At 49.7% G+C, this 11,661-nt stretch overlaps 1 long non-coding RNA gene across 1 annotated transcript; it reads left to right on the top strand.

Annotated features, from left to right (window-relative positions):
- The first annotated feature begins 4,264 nt into the window (after positions 1–4,264).
- Positions 4,265–10,525, top strand: LOC118679137. The gene is made up of 3 exons (XR_004975139.1): positions 4,265–5,856; positions 8,572–8,730; positions 9,024–10,525. It is a non-coding gene; the product is annotated as an uncharacterized LOC118679137 (long non-coding RNA).
- The last annotated feature ends 1,136 nt before the right edge of the window (positions 10,526–11,661 follow it).

Below are 11,661 nucleotides of genomic sequence, written 5' to 3' on the forward strand. Positions count from 1 at the left end.
GGTTATGGGCGTATCAGACAATTTGCATATTACCTCTTTTTATATATATAGATATGCATCACCTATGGACACAGACAAAAGGGTGGTGAAGGCCTGGGCTGGGCTGGGATCTGGGTGGAGGGGAGCAATGGGTAAATAAATGGCAGGGACATCTATAATACTGTCAACAATAAAGATATTTACCCTCCCCCCCTACACACACACACAAAACAAACTCAAACCCCTAAACATATAGATCCATCTGATCCGAGGATCCTGGCGGCACTGTGCCTCAGATGGAAGGAGCAGTTGTGCCGGTTGGGTGCCCGTGGGGAAGCGAGAGCCCAGGGGGCTAATGCCTGAGGACACGCAGTGGCTCAGGGGCCAGACAGTGCGCCGAGCTGCCGCCTCCTCTCCCGGTCACGGGCCTGCTCACGCGTCCTCTGAGCTCAGCGCTTCCCAGAAGAGAGCCAGTCACTTTCTTCTCAGTGTTTGAGGAGCCTGTGAGCTAAACCCACAAAATGAGGGGCCCCTGGCCAGCAGCCATGCAGTGGCTTGGCCTAAAGCACCATCTCCCAGGACACCCGCCCAGCCTCTTCCCTGAGCGGGCCCCACTGTGGCCCCCGCTCTGGCTGGCAGCGTTTCCTAACCTGTTCCGTCCTGCAGAGAAAGCTGCACACTGTTTCTCAACCAGGCAGGCACATTCTGGCATCTTCTTTGCAAGCAAAATACTGTGAGGCAACCCCTGTTTTGAAACACAGTGCAACTTCCAAAACAAACCTGAGGGTTCTGCCTTCCTCCCCTTGAAGATTCAGCCCCTCCCAGGAGGGGGGTAAACAGAAGAGATGTCAGCCTGGAGAAAACAGGCCACATCCCTTATGGGGGGTTGGGGGCGCCTTGGGCAAAGCCCCTCACAACCTTTGAGTCTCAGTTTTCACATCTTTAAAATGGGATTCAAAGTACACGATGTGTTCAATGTCACTAACTAAAGTCACTATAAAACAGCAAAGAATAAGCCACAGGAATGTGGACACGAGAACCATACAGCCCTGGCTCGTGTGGCTCAGTGCATGCGCACTGGGGGTCAGGGATTCGGTTCCGTTAAGGGCACATGCCTGGGTTGCAGGTTCAATCCCCGGCCCCTGTCAGAGCACATGTAGGAGGCAGCCAATTGATGTGTCTCTCACATCACTGTTCTCCCCCACCCCCCGCCTTCCACTCTCTCTAAACAGCAATGGAGAGCACCCCCGTGAGGATTAGCAAAAAAATAAAAGAAACATCCAAACCTGTAGAGAATTTTTATGAGTTGATTTGAGCCAAACTGACGACAATTGCCAAGAATACAATCCCAACAGGTTGAGAAAACGCGCCTGAGAATGGCGGCTCTCAGCTTATTTACACACTAGAGTCAGGGGGAGACGTAGGGGTACAGGAACTCCACTGGCGACAGATTAGGGGACAGAGCAAAGCGGGAAAACCTCTGGGATTGGATAAAAGAAAAGGACAGACGTGCACTTCTGTTATGTTGGTGGGTACAGGATAGCGCACCATTAACTTCAGCACCTGGAGATGGTGTTGGAGGCACCAGGTCACAGCGAGGGGCTCTGTGATCTGCTCTGGTGGGAGACTGTGCCCCCGGGGTCTGGACGAAGGGGTAACTGACATTCCAGAGGTATGCATTCATAGACGCCAAAAGCAGACAGGCTCAGTCAAGGCAAAGACTGACCTTTGCCAGGGAAGACAGTGGCCGAGGATGGGACTCCTGCCATGACTCGCGTTCAGGTAGGTGGTGTCCTGCGTGGTTACTTGGTCTCAGTCTATAAGGCCGCCCCGCAGGCCTCCCCTGAGCCGCCAGGTTAGCATGCGGCCCCTCTTGTCCACGGGAAGAAGAGGCGAATGGTTCACACTGGCTTCCCCCCTGCTAGCCGTGAACAGTGGAGAGCAAAGGCCCTCACCTGGGCACGAAGGGCCCGGGGGAGAGCAGGCCGGGTCTGGAAGGCAGCGAGAGGGTGGTTTCCAGTTGTGGGGCCGGACGCCCTGTATGTGCCGGGCCAGGCAGGAAGCCTTGCACCTGTGTTGCCAGGGAGGGCTGCATCCCAGGGGTGGGCAGGGTGGGCCATGGGGGTGCTGGGGCGGCCACTGGGCACTGACCGTCCCCGAGAAGCAATGAGGAAGGGGAGTTTCCTGAGCAGGAGTGGGGTGCCCTCCCTGTCTCCTCTTACCTTCTGGCCTCCTTCCGGGCCTCCTGCGAGCTGCAGAGCAAGCCTGCCTGGCACCTGTCAGGGCTTGACCTCAGCCCAGAGCAGGGCAGCATGGGAGCACCAGGGGTGAGCATGTGCCCGAGGGCACGCACGATGGAAAATGCCAGGCTCATCCCTAACCCTCTCTGAGCCTCACCCATAAACATGGGAGGACAATCCCTGCCCTGTCTGCTTTGAAGTCTGGGCCTGTCAGCAAACTTGCCAATGAAGGCACCTCCGGCAGGGGCGGGGGCAGGGGAGGGAGGTGTCCCTAAGATGCCAAGGTGACGGTGAGATGTATCTGCCTTCTCCCATGTTAGCGAGTGTGAAACTTTGAATCCAACTGTGTATTTGTTTTCATTACAAATAATATTTCAAATTACTTATTAATTTACTTCTATTTCTCAAAATAATTTTAATTACCAAATGTTGAGTGTGTTGGCGCTGTGGGAACATACAGCATGCTTGGCTTGTGGGTTCATGTCTCCCCTCCCCGACCCACCGGTGCCGCCTGCTGAAGGCCCCCGTTAGCTCCTGGGAGAGGCTGCCGTCCACGCTGGTCCCACGGCCAGCAGGCAGCAAGGCCTCCCTCCACGCTGAGCAGGCGGGAGGCAGCACAGCTCTCGCCAGCCTCAGTCCTGGCCCGAGGTGAGAAGCTGTGCGGGAGCCCAGCCGCCGGCTCTCAGGGGCCAGGTGTGGGGTCCCCACTCCACTTGGAGAAGATGCGATGGGGCAGATATAGAACGTTGGGGAACCAGCTGGAATTGTAAGAAATAGGAACCATGTTGTTAACCATGATTGTTTTATTCTGATTAAAGAAGGCACATTCCACCCCGGCTGGAGCTGACCTGGAGACGCAGCCCTTCCTCCCCATTTGGAGCTGCCTGTCATCATGGAAAGGTGAACAAAGACTTGTTACAGACACTGGAATCGCCAGCCCTTTGACATCCCAGCCCTTTTTGCACACCCGCAGACCTTACAAACCTCCAACCTGCTCACCTGTTGATTCTGGCGCAACCCTTTGGCTATTTCCCCATGGAACCCCAGCCTGTGCATATCACCAAGCCCTGTGAAGACCCCTAACCTTCAGCATATCTGCAAACTGCCCCTTTGCTATACAAGCAGCTGGCTTATGGTGGGGGGCAGAGCAGATGTCTGTGGCTGACCTGCTGCTCTCCCACACTGCCGGCAGGATTGGACTAAACGCTCACATATGATTCAGCCCTGCCTCTGCTTAATTGGCTCGAGTAGTGGCAGGCAGCACGGACCCTTGTTTGGCAGATGGAGGTGAGGTTAGTTTGCCCCACTGGGAAAATAGAATGGAAAACAACATCTTCCTCCCCAGGAAATCTCTCCACAAAGACAGGAGAGAGAAAATACAGTTTTATTATCACAGAAGCATTAGAGCAGAGTGCGATGCTATCCCAGACTGCCCCTGTCTGGGACACGGCCAAGGCAGACGCAGCTCCCTGCCTCACACCCGGCCAGGAACCAGCCCTGGGCTCCAGCGAAGCAGCAGCCAGTCCCCAGCACAGAGGCCTGCCGGCAGCACTGCCACACACACTTCACCACCCAGTTACCCGGCCTGGGGCCGCCACAGCTAGCTCACTGGCTTTATAGGGAAGGAGAGAAACTGCTCTTATCCCCATGAGAGGAAGGAGTTTTGCAAGCTGGAGCTAGGCTCCTGTTCTCCCACGGAGACAGGAGGAAGGCGGTCTCCCGGGACACCTGTCCGAGAAGGGCTCCCAGGTCCCTGAGAAAGACATGCTGGGTCATAAAGCTGCAAGAGGCTTATTTAGATTCTGAGCAAGATTTGCATACACTTCAAAGAGACAGACATTTGAAAGAACACAGACATTTAGAAGTAAATGCTCCGAGAAGAGGCATTTTCAATGTGGAGAAGTTACCTCTCATTTTAAATTTGTATTTATCCCTCTAGCCCCTAAGTGGGTAGCAAATTCCAAGGTGAGTGAGGGTCACCGTGGCGCAGGCAGTGTTCTTCCTCGCATGCTGGAGGCCTCGGGTATGACGTAGCCTGCAGGGAGGTGGGCAGCCAGGGCAGGGCCAGCTGCGCAGGGGCGGCCGGGTGGACTCAAGTCTTCCATGGGCTCCTTGTGGCGAATGAAGTGGTTGAGGACCCTGCTTTTCGTCTTAAACTCACATGTCAAGCATGAAACCCCTCAGCCAGAGGGCTTTGGTCAATCTGATGCTGACCTCGGTGCCTAGTGGGCAATATTCTCAGGTTCATACGGGAGACGGTTGCCACAAGAGGCCGGGACCAGTCCTCACACAGAGGAGGCGGAGGCTGGAGAACTCGGATGCCACAGCAGCATGTGCTGGCCTGGCTCCACCGCGACTCGCAGACTCAGGGCCTCCTCTCAGAGGCGTCCCTCCTGCTTCTGACGGTCGCAGGAGCTGTGGGCCTGGCCGGATCTGGGAGCTGCCTAGGAGGGAGGGTGGCTTTAGTTCCCAATCCTCTCTCTTTCTAATCTCTGGCTCTGCCCTCAGGCAACATCTCTGCTTCCTTCTAGACAAGAGGTACTCAGCATCTGCCCTGTTTCCAGCTCCTGCTTCTTTCACAAGGTTTCTTTTTTCTTTTTCCTCAGAGATAAGAAAGAGCAGGAGAGAGATAGAGATAGGTAGGTAGGTAGAGACTGAAGGCAAGACTCATTCCATGGTTTCCCCGGGGATCCGATAACAAACATTCAACCAAGTAAAATATAGATCAAATTGGCTTTATTCGGTGATTCATGAATTGGGCAGCATCCCATCTAGCAAGTAGGAAGGAACTTCAGTGAGCTGTAGAAAAAGAAAGTTTATAAAGTCGGAAAGGAGATGGAAAACGGAAACTATTAGCAAAAAATGCATTGCTTCAGGCAAGGCTGCTCTGCTAAGGGGATGACCTGACAGTGCTGGCCAGATACTCCACTTTAAAGTCAATTCCTGGGGAAGATTGGAACTGTAGTTAAGTGAGGTATTACGTCTTGGTTTGCTGATGCAGGGCTGAGCACGAGTGACTCTGTTTTCGCCTGTTGCCTCCTTTTTAACAAGTCACATTTTTTCTTACGCCGGGTCTACGATCTACATCAGACAGAGCTGAGGATTACAGAATGAGGATTCATGGGCCGTGCACTAGTACTTCCAGAACTGAGAACTCGGGCTGGGCTTGGGCCCAGGATTCTGCATTTCCAACTTCTTCTATGGTGGTCACGCTGGCAGGAGCTTGAGAAAGGGGCTCTTCTAGAGACAGCCTGCCTGGGAACAGTGCTGAGTCACTATATGGGCGACCTTGACAAACCACCCAACTTTCCCGTCAAAGAGAGAGAACACTGTTTCGCAGTTTGGGAACGATTATGTGAGAAAACGGTTAGGGTCACTGAAGGAGGAACATACGAGGCCACGAGTGGTAAGGAAATGCAAATTTATTAGGTCATCCGGAAACCTGATGGGCTGAGCCCACAAATGGCACCAGCATGCAGGGATGGGGAGTCAGAGATTGTGAAGTACTCTAGGCGGGCTTTTTCCATGGGGAATTCTTTGGACGGGTCTGGATCCCGGGCAAGTCCAGAGGAGAAAGTTGCTGTCTGTGGAATGTGGTCTAAGGGAAAGGGAATGCCAATTGTGAATTGATCTAAAGGTCAGTTTCCCAGGGGAGGGGTATCGATTCAATTATTTGATCCGACCTAACATTCCAGCCTTTTTGTTTTATGGAATAGGGACGGAGGTCAAATCTTCTGTAATTACTTCCTGCTGAGTCTGGACGTTGAGATCAGGGGGTTGGCCTTTGAGTGCAGTCAGCTGGGATGTTGAATAGATTCCTCCTGGTGGAGCGAGGGGTCGCGGCAGCATCATCTCCCCGAGAGACAGGCTGGTGAAGCTTGAAAGCCGTCCTGAAGGAAAGATGAAAAATGGCGCAGAATACACGGGTCAAAAACGAGGATGAGGAAGAGGAATGTTAGTGGTCCGATGAAGGGAAGTAGATGCCAGTTTATTTCCTTTAGCCAGCAGGCCCATGAATTTGATTGCCGTTCCCTGATCTTTGCGGCATCCCTGACGAGGCCAGACTGATGGTCACAGAAACAACATTCTTCCTCCAGAAAGAGGCGCAGGCCCCCTTTCTCCGCCGTTAGGAGGCCGAGTCCTCTTCTGTTCTGGGGGTGACAGCGGCCAGTGAGGCTCTCTGATCCTGAATGGGAACTAAGCTTTTGGCAATGTCTTCTAGGCTTTCTTGTAGGTTCTGAGACAGGATTTCAAAGTATGTTGAGCAGTGGTTAGGCCCCTATGACAGTTCCAGCCCCTGCTGTGATGCTGAGGGTTATGAGGAGAGGGATTATCTGGACTGCCCTTTTGTGTCGGGCATGGTGGGTTACGGGGACAGGGAAAGACTGGTTATCAGGGGGCTACGTCTACGCTGGCTGAGAGAGCCTACCCTAGATAGAGTACAGCTTCCCATCCACTTGCCAAATCATTAATTACAGTCAGTGTTGCTCAGGATGCTGGGTGGAGTGTGTATGGGCTGCCCACGGCGGAGGAAAACTGTTGAGTGACTTGGAAGGTAAAGGCTGGTCCTGAGGCAGCCACGGAGTCACTTGTCGGTTGTGCTGCTTCTCTGGGCCTGGAGCTGAAACACTACTGAGGCCTGGATGTTATCTTTAGGGAGGGAAGGTCAGGGGTCTAAGCTGCCTGACTAGTGATAGGAAAGGAGGAGCGGTTACCCTGGAGGCGAGGTTCTTGTTTTCCCAGTTTTGGCCCTTGCTTGGCATCCGGAGCTTTAGTTTCTGGATCTGGCCCATTGTCCTTGCTCTGGGTCTAACATTCTGGCGGTCTGTCTAGCATTTCCCTCCTCAAGGATTTTGGCACTGAATTCTTTCAGAGAACAAGGGTGCAGGACCTCTTCCATAGCTGCTGCCTGCTGGAAGGAGGCGGCACTTTCCTTCCGAGCCCAAATCCCTGCTCTGTCAGAGGGACGGTGAGGCCTGGGCACAAATGGAGGCTGTGACGGTGTCTAGGGGGTGGTGTTTCCCGAGTACAAGGGGGGCTTGTGACCTGGTGGAGGCACACTTTATTGTAAATGTTAGTATTACTGGGCAAAGCTGGAATGGTCTGGTGGAAGGGAGCAGACATTCGTTTGGAGCAGCGGTCGCCAACCTTTTGGTCCTCATGGACCACTAAATTCATAATTTTAAATCCCGCGGACCACTCATGATTTTTTTTTTAAAGATAAATACTTTTGTAAAATAATGATCAGAGAACTTCCATTTTATTAATATGAAATGTACCTATTTAATATAACAACATTATAAATACTTATTTAATCATAACAAAATCTTCAAAGGTTGTTTAATTGCAACAAATTTATTAAAGTAAGTTTAATTTTTATAAAATAATTGAAGCTTATTTAAGTATTATACATTTTTAGAGTGTGATATCTGCTCCTGTTTGCTTGAAATAAGTTTATGGATTTTTTGGCTCCAATGATGTTGCTGCAAGATGGAGAGCCGAGACTGGTACTGAGTTTTAATTGCTGTAACAGATGAAAATGTTTTTTCACACAAATATGTTGTTGAAAATTGAATAAAAATGTTCATTGCTTTTTCACTTAGCAATGGGTACTCACTTTTAATGGAGATCCAAAAATGAGGTCTTGGTAAGGGACTGGAATTTAGCTTTGAGACTGTTGTCAGATGATAGATCGATGAGGCTTTCTTTTCCTTATGCTTAAACTAGAGGCCCAGTGCATGAAATGTGTGCACTTGTGGGGGGTCCCTCAGACTGGCCTGTGCCCTCGCACAGTCCAGGAGCCCTCGGGGGCTGTCCGATGATGGCATAGGCTTGCTCCCAGTTGAACAACCATAGCAATGCCATGGAGGCAGGAGAGGCTCCTGCCACCGCCGTTGTGCTCACCAGCCATGAGCCTGGCTTCTGGTTGAATGACGCTCCCCCTGTGGGAGCACACTGACAACCAGGGGGCAGCTCCTGTGTTGAGCGCCTGCCCCCTGGTGGTCAGTGCATCTCATAGCGACCACTTGTTCCGCTGTTCAGTCGATTTGCCTATTAGCCTTTTATTATGTAGGATTGCTGTCTTCAATGTTTGCTGCAAATGGGCCTATTATCCACGTATTGCCATGTCTTTCTTTGGGTAATAACAACCAACGATTCTGTGAGTGATTGTAGGTGCTGTTGAACAATGGTTATCACCTGCTGGTTGACATCCTTCTCTCTCAGATAGTCATCAAAGTTTGTAATATTTTCTTTTGAAACGTATCCATTTTACCTCGTAGTGTGAACACGTCCTTAAGTTGTCCTTGCAAGGATATGTTTAATTCATTTAATAGTGAAAAAATATCTGCAGGTATGCAAGCTTGGCTACCCACTCATCGTCGGAGAAGAGTTCTTGTAATTTCGGATTATTTGGCCGCTGGAAAAATATTTTGACGTCTTCGTGCAGGACAGACGGTCGGGTTAGTGTCTTGCCCCTCGACAGCCACCTCGCCTCAGTGTGCAGAGGAAGGTGAGTATACTGGGAACCCATTTCTTCGCAAAGCGCCTCAAATATTTGAGAATTGGGCGCTTTGTGTTGAATTGCATTTATAATTTTAGTAACATCTGATAATACTTCGTGTAGTTCTGGGGACATTTTTTTCACTGCAAGTTGCCCAGGATGTATAATGCAGTGTGTAGACAAAATGTCTGGGTGACCAACATTTTTCACCTTTGCAACAATTCCTGAAAGATGTCAGTCATGTTTGCGGCACCATCTGTACATATCCCAATACACATTTCCCACTCAATCCCGTGTTCCAGGAGATAACTATGAAGTGCTTCAGAAATCCCAGAGCTAGTTGTTCCACCGGCAAGCTGAGCCAACAAAGCAGTTCTTCCTGCAGCTCTCCGCACAAAACGAAGGAAAAGGCCCTTGTTACCTACGTCAGTTGATTCATCAAGTTGAATGGAATAAAATGGTGAATTTTCCCCATTTTTGTAACTTGATTTTCAATATCTTCAGCCATGTCTTCAATTCTGCGTTGGACAGTGTTAGCGGGCATAGGAATTGCTTGCGGTTTCTGGACAGCCTGCCTCCCCAACCTCTTCCCAGGCTTGTACCAGGCAAGGCTGAATGAATTCTTCTCCAGTCGCATAGGGCTGTTTATTTTTCGCAATCTGAAGTGCTATCAGATGAGAAGCCTTTAATAAAGATTTAGCTCCAACAGTCATTTTTGTTAGAGCAATTACTTGCTTTTGCATATTTTCACACATTCTTTGAAAATATTCAAGTGGTTTTTAGGCTAAATCCGGGTGTTTTGATTGCAAGTGTCTTCCGCATTTCAAAGGCTTCATGGCATCGTTGGATAAACTCTCAGAACACACAACACACAGCGGCCGTGGATCCAGCGCAGGACCAGGCTCTTGAATGAATCTAAATGTCAAGTAGTTCAAATCATATTTTCTTGATACTTTGGGTTTTTTCTTCTCTCCGCCTCCAGTTCGAATGTTCTTCCTAATGGTGCCTGACGAGGACTGCGGAGGCTCTGATTCATTGATCAGCTCACGGTTAAGTGAAGTACACTTATTACTATTGTTACTATTATCATTACTTACATTATCTTCTGTATTACTAAAGAAATGCAAAATATCCCTTTGCTTTTTTTCACTCATTGTGGGTTTATTTCATTTGAATTTAAAACCAAACAAGAAATGATAGTTATTAAAGTCAAATTATTTGATGCCATTAAATATAACAGTTAAAGAAAATACACAGTTACATACAATACACAAATAAAACAAAACAGTCAAATGAGAACCGGTAACCGCAGGGCGGGTGGCTCCTGTAATGGCTGAAACAAGACTGAAGCTGCTTGCACCTCTCTTGTTTCCCCCTCTCTAGTTACGAGAAAGGGGAATTGTAAAGGTGAAAATTGTCACTCAGTCAGAATATAAGAATTTCTTAGAATATTTATTTTGTTTTATTATTGTTTATTAGGATTACTAAAACATAAAAAATGCAAATAATGTCCAGATTTTTCTACGGACCACCAAAATGTTCTCACGGACCACTGGTGGTCTGCAGTGACCGCTGGTTTGGAGAGTTGAAGCAAAATATTATAAAGTTTATATTTTTAGGTTCAATATATCAAAAATATGCAAGATTTTAAAACATTGCATATAGTTCATTGAGCATTGGAAGGAGTTCACAAACCCCCCCTGTGCGGATCACAAACCTGGAGTGCTGCCGCCAGATGCCTCCCCTAGGGAACCATTACTCTAGGCTGTCCAGTGTCACTGACAAGTTGCCTATTGACAAGATACTCCTGGGAATTTCCTGCTTGAACTTGGCTCTGAATCTTTGCAAGCCCCTTCCTAGAGCAGGCTGAAATTTTTGAGAATATTATTTTAAAGCATTATACCCTAGTGGTGCCATTTGGAGGCCGAAAACATGTATAACATACAGACAAATACATGAAGACTATACACACAATTTAAATTATAAAATTTGATGGCTTTAAGAAGGTTGGGAAGGGGAGAAAAGTTCCTAAATACCAAACAGGAAGACCTGTTGAGACTCTCAGTGATGGAGTGCAGGGCTGGGAATGAGCGGTGGAAACAGAGTCTGGGCTCTGACCTGAGGACGAAGCCTCCGGCAGGGCTGCCTTACTGCCTTAGCTCACTTACCAGGAGAGAAGGGGCCCCTCGGACGTTGGGGCCATCAGCTCCTGTCTAACTGGACAAACTTTTCTACAACTTTCACAACCCTTTCTACCCACACAGAAATAACCATTAGAATAACTCAGTTTCAGTAACTCCCAGCCAGTGATAACCAAAAGCAAACACCCAGCATTTCTTAGATTGACATTTATGAACACTCTCACTTTCAGAAACACACCTTCAACACAGCACAAGACATTACATCAGCAGTTCTAAATTTACTTTATAGATTTTCTGTGACAAAAGCTGAAGTCAGGTGGACTTAGAACTTGGTGAAATATTTAGGTGTTTATCACTTAGCCCAGCAACGCTCCAAAGCTCTGAAGTTACCAAAGACTTTGGAAGATGATGTGCAGGCCTATGGGCTGGAGAAGAGGGGGCGGGGCGGGGCGGGGCGGCCCCCAGCCTGTTCTGGGACTGCAGGTCCCAGGCTCCAGGCGCTTGGGCTGAGAACCGCCACGTGCCCCTGAGCGGTGGCCTGCTGAGGTTTGGTGGCCATGCGCCCGTCCTGACAGCAGCAGGGCTGTGAGTGCGCGTTTGCAGTGTTGCCCGAAGTGGGCTGTTCTCTGGGACGGGGGTGGCGCTGCGGTGAGAGCAGCTCTCGAGCATTAAGGGGTGAGAACGCGGCCCTGGGGTCTGAAGGCTCCGTGAGGGCTGCCTGGCAGAGTCACAGAGGAGCTTTGCGAGGAGACGCAAGTTGGGAACCGGAGGCAAGAGTATTCAGCGAGCCCGAGAAAGG

The sequence above is a fragment of the Myotis myotis genome, unplaced genomic scaffold (genome assembly GCF_014108235.1).
Source record: "Myotis myotis isolate mMyoMyo1 unplaced genomic scaffold, mMyoMyo1.p scaffold_m19_p_22, whole genome shotgun sequence".
Lineage (NCBI taxonomy): Eukaryota > Metazoa > Chordata > Mammalia > Chiroptera > Vespertilionidae > Myotis > Myotis myotis.